The sequence below is a fragment of the Triticum aestivum genome, chromosome 5B (assembly GCF_018294505.1).
Source record: "Triticum aestivum cultivar Chinese Spring chromosome 5B, IWGSC CS RefSeq v2.1, whole genome shotgun sequence".
Taxonomy (NCBI): Eukaryota; Viridiplantae; Streptophyta; class Magnoliopsida; order Poales; family Poaceae; genus Triticum; species Triticum aestivum.
In genome coordinates this window covers 10,430,257-10,436,107 of record NC_057807.1, presented here as the reverse complement: position 1 = coordinate 10,436,107, position 5,851 = coordinate 10,430,257, and positions in this window count along the sequence as shown.

The window sequence follows — 5,851 nt, the reverse complement described above, 5'->3', positions numbered from 1 at the left end:
GCAGTGAGGCGACAGCTGGTGGACGAGCAGTTACGAAGAAACAAGCACCAACGCCAACCTGTGTTTCTGCTCGATTGAACAAAGGTGCCCCCATTGCTGGTGACACCCCTTCCACCAGGTCATCTCCTCGTACGACGACGTCCAACACCGGGGATCCTGTCGTGTTGCCAGACATGAGGAAGCCAGTCAAGAAGTAGGTTATCCCTGTTCTTTCATTGCCATAGTGCTATATTTTTGCTTTTCAATGCAGCTGTTCAGCTTGCCACATGGGCTACTGCCATCAGTCCCACATGGCAACTGCTGTTTTTCCAATGATCTCTTTCTTTTAACTGCATGGCAACTCCTGCTTGTTTTTGCATGGCAACTGCTATCTAGGCCAAATGGCAACTCTTATTGCACCTACATGGCAACTACCATCTTTTCCATTGGCTTGTGTGCTCATCCATACCTAGTTTTGAAATTGCATTCCTGGCAGATCAGACATTTTTTTAATTTTTCAAGATGGCTACCATGGCAACTCCTGCTTGTTCTGCATGGCAACTACTAACTATGCCACATGGAAACTCTTATTCCACCTGCATGGCAACTACCAGCTTTCCATTGGCTTGTGTGCTCATCCATACCTAGTTTTGGAATGGCAGCCCTGGCACATCACACATTTTTTCCATTTTTTAAGATGGCTACCATGGCAAATATTTTTTGTTCATTTTTAATAATTTTCATGTGCTTTTTCTTTGCAGGGTGAAGAAGACTACTACACGCGTGACCAAGCAGATCATTAGGGACCCACTCGAACGCCTTCATTCAAAGTTGTTGACAGGTGGCAACTCAGATGTTCATGAGGCGCCAGTCAACAAAACCGCTGATGCACCATCAACTATTCCCACTAGCTCTGACGCAAGCGGCCGACCATCTCTGCCGGTTGCAGATGTGCAGGCTACAAGAATAGGCACCCGTACATCTGGGAGTGATGAGTCGGTATCTGCCAGGACTGCTGAAATATTGCCCACTCTGCTGGCAATGAAGGATGCTGCTGTGAGCCATGCCACCCCATCAGCAAGTGTTGAAGTGGACGCCCCCGAGACCAACCTAAGCAAGGAAGATTCCCGCTCATTTGACACGGATTCCAAGCGCGTGGGTGGTGGCAATTCTATGTCCACGACAGAAGTAGCTGAGGCGACAATTCATAATGATATGCCATCCACAGGTGAGAGTCTTGGCACAACAGCTCCAGCTCCTGGTGGTGCAGAGGTTGCTAAGGCAACCGTTTCGCAATCTGGCCTTCCACCTAGGCGTCGTAGCCCCCGCAAGAAATCAACAGACATACCCAACGCACTGGCTGTATCTAGGAGCAGCAGAGATGACTCTAGTTATGTTCCTGCATCCACACTATTCCCACCGCCTGCCAAAAGCAATGTTATGGAGAAATCGGAAGACCGGAGTACAACTGATACAGGTGGCAAGCCAGGCACGACTGGCGGAGGTGAACGTCTGGAGCAAACTGTGTCTTTACCCGGAGTGGATAACTCCAGCTTAAATTTGTGCACTTCTAAGCTCCCAGTCAACGTTGGTGTCCCCTACAGCCCAAACAAGAAGATTGTCAAGAAAGCTGCGACTGATACCGCTGACAACACGCCACACCCTACGAATAAGCCCGATGATTCTGGAGCGGCCGATTCAGAAATGTTTGTTGATCTTTCACCCTTGGATTCTGCCCAGCAAGTTGTTCGCGGTCCGGCCAGTAGGCAGGAGAGGCACCCAATTGCCTTCACCCCACCGAGCTTTAGCCTTGACATCAGTCAAGATCAACCAGTGGTGCAAGTACTACGCCAGTTGCTTTTGCTTTCCCGGCAGGCATGGCCACAATGATGGCGCAGACAATGGTCGAGGGCAGAAAGGCTGTCAAGTTCGCAGAGCCGATCGTGCAAGGTACATTTCTTCTGCGTTTATCATTTTCTTGTATACATCTTTTTAGTCTAACATTTGTCCCAAGCATTTTTTGGTTCTCACTTGTGATGTCAACTGTTATCTGATGACATGGCAACTGGATTTGCTGCACAATGTCACCTACATTTTTGTTGCCATGCTGCATTTTCCATTCGGCAACCACATGGCAACTGGAGTTGATACAACATGGCAATTGTAGTTGTTGTCACATGGCAACTACAATGCACTACACATGGCAACTGGAGTTTCCTCCACATGGCAACTCCCTACTTTTTGTACCTACATTTCATATCCTGCACCCTTTCTTTCACACTACATTTGTTTTGTTTTCCAGGTATCCTAACCCCCTTTTTGATCCTTGCAGGCACCCCTGAGGAGATTTCGCCGTCACCTGATGAAGCTTACCGCAGGATTGAGGAGGCAGCATTGCAGAGGAGGTCCTCACGAGGTTAGGGGCAATCAAGTTCCAACGTGCCTGCTGAGACGGTATCTGAGGATACCATTAGAAGTGCAACCCCTGGTTCTGTGAGGCAGCATAGGGTAGTTCACGCACCTCCCGTGGATGACTACGAGCCCGAAGTCAAGGCCACAAAGGAGCAGAACCAGCTGTACGATATTGTCAAGTGCTTTGGAAACGCGAGGGCCAGCAGCAAGCACATGAAGGAGCTGAAAGCGTAATGACCACACCACATAACCTCTCATTTTGCTTTGCTCTTTTTACCATTCCTCTTTTTGCTATTTCTAGATATGATCCGTTTACGTTTTTTTTACTTAGTAGACATGATTCTTTCATGTTATATCATTTTCATACAACTCATGTTTGGACAGAATCAAGATCATACAATGCGAACCGACGTACGTCGACCTGGGTGATCTTGCCGAGTGTGTGAGGCCAGTCGGTAAAATGTCGACGAGTGTAGTTGCATGTGGGATTGACTTCATCAACAAGCATATGGATATGTCTCCCGATAAAATAAGCATGCATTACAGTGTGACCTGCAAAATATGGGATGGTGACTTCCACCACAAAATCCTGAGGAAGCATTTTGCTGCGCATGGTGATTTCAAGCTCACAATGAAAAAATGTGTGAGTACTCCATCCTTTTTTGCATATTTTTCCTCCCATGGTATGTTTTTGCCAGTAGATATGCTTCACATGTGGGCTACACCCTATTTATGTGACAACTGTTTCACGTGGCAACAACTGCCATGTAAACTGACTTTTGATTTGTATCCCCGTACAAACTATGTGGCAACTTCAAACTAAAATACAGGACAACTCTGTTTATACATGGATGGCAACTTATTTTAATTACCCACTATAATTAAACATTCTATGTGGGTCTACTTTTTGGCCCCTTGCTGCTGTATGTCACTCATGTGCCTCTTACTGCAATCGGTGACATCCTTACACGTCATTTTCCCAATTACACCATTTCTGTTCTTCATGTGAACTGTCCTTCTTCTTTCCCCATGTTCCAGGAGCTTGCACCACACGACCTACATGACAAGTGTGGTCACCACTACGCGATCTGCCTTGACCTGAATAACCAACATTTTGAGGTGCTTGATTCAATGCGTTCGGCAGCTGATGCATACCTTACTACGCATGCTGAATAATTCATCAACAACCTCAAAGAGACATGGAACCGTCACAACGAACACCCAAAAGTCTAAATCAGACATTTTCCAATTGAGTACGTGGTGACTTTGAAGCAAGGAAATTGGTATTTTCCCATCTCTTTCTTCATGTGTCCTCTACACCAATGCTAACCCTCTTGTCACCTCTGAATTGAAGTTTATTATTTTTATCTCTGTTCTTGTGAGTTCACCTGATTCTTTTCTTGTACAGGCAGGACTGTGGCTTTCACACGTTGGAATACCTTGCAAAGTGGGAAGGTAGACTAGTTCCTGTCGTCACAGCTGCAATGTTCATTGAGCTCCGCAAAATTTACACATGGAACTGGTTGACAAATGAAGATTTTAACACGCGGTCCAATGCACGTGAGTTCATAGAGGAAGCTGTCAAGAAAGTCACCAAGAAGTACAAGTGATCACGTGGTGCTCCATATCAAATGCCTAACTTACATTCTGTTGCCTAGGAATGTAAGGTATTACCTTTGTTCCTTTCAAAACTATGTCCATGTACTATGTTATGACTGCATCTCCGTGTAGCCTAGTATGTAGTGGTGGTGTGTGAGCGACATTTGAATATTTTCTGTAATATATGTGTGGATGTGAATCTATTTAGGTGTGACAGTAGATACGTTTATGTTTTTCATTAATATTATGCTTTCATCGTTGGTAGCTCCAGTTTGGTGTTTCGAATGCGTCTACGATGTTTGAAAACATGGCAAATGTAGTTCATCAGACATGGTTAGTGAAAGTTATCATCCTTTTTCATTTGTCTGTTTGGTTCTTTTTTTCATTGCTAACTGTAACCTTTTTGCAGTTGCTGCACGTGACCCTTTCAACTTGTTTCCCATAGTTTGCACATAATACAATATGTGTGACTAAAATGCGTTGACTGAACACGAAAATCTACGTGATGCAGAGTCATTACAAATAACATGGCATATTCAGTAGAACTAACATGGCAGATTCAGTATAAATAACATGGCAGATTCAATATAAATAACATGGCTGATTCAGTATACATAACATGGCAGATTCAGTATACATAACATGGAAGATTTAGTAGAAAATAACATGGCAGATTCCGTAGAAAATAACATGGCAGATTCAGTATAAATAACATGGCAGATTCAGTATAAAAGACATGGCAAATTAAGTACCATACACATGGCAACTGTATTTATCCATTCATGGCACTTTCCTTCAAATTCTGATGCCCCTCAAGAGTCATTCTCCCATTTTTAAATTTTTTAGAACATCTCACCAAGGACCATGTCACAGTGCTCCAATGTTGCTTACGGATTGCCCGTCCCTTTCTTTGTTTTCTTGTGTTTTGCTTAAATCTCCAATCCCGATTTGTATCTTATCTCTTTTGGACGCCCCTTTGTGATGGAACGGGGCGGGTTCCAGACCTGGGTTTGTGTGCTTGCTGTTCCAGATCCTATCTCCGAGTTTCCAGATGATGGCCCCATGGACGAAGGCACACTTGATGTGCTGGTGAACCTGTGTAAGGCTTCCTCCGCTTTCCTCTTATTGATTTCATCAAGCTCTCTTTTCAGGGCCTTCCTGTGTTTTTCTGCGACCCTCGCTGTCTCATCACTCTTGCAGGCTTCATTAGTTAGTTCAGCATAGTTCTTTGTCAACACAACATGCCTCATGGCTTCTATGGTTGACTCCGGTCTCTCGTCATGGTTGACTGTGTTTGATGTTTGCGGCGCCAATGCGTCGTCAACGTCCCAAGTCCATCGCCGCCTTATTAAATGGCGGGGCATTCGTGTCACTGCGTTCATGTCCATTACTTTTAGTATGTGACAACACACAATGCCATCCCGTTTGAATTTGCAGCATTGGCAGTAGTATTTGCCTTTGCATATCGAGGCCTTCACGAAGTAGTTCCTTCCCTTGTCCGGGTCTCAGGTTCTGAATCCGACATGCCCAAGATAGAACACACCTTGAACGTATGTTCGTCCAACTGGAAAGCCATGTACATGCTGGCACACTTTATCTCTTCCTGAAATCTGCAAGTTTTGTGTGGTTTTGTTAAACTCTTGTGTGATGTTTTTTGTAGCACCTTATGTTGTTGTGGCCAATATAAGTACATTTCGTTTGAACATGGCAACTACATTTCATTAAACTTGGCAACTGCAGTCGAGTAAACATGGCAACTGCAGTTCATTAAACATGGCAACTGCAGTTCATTAAACATGGCAACTACAATTCATTAAACATGGCAACTGCAATTCATTAAACATGGCAACTTGCATAACAT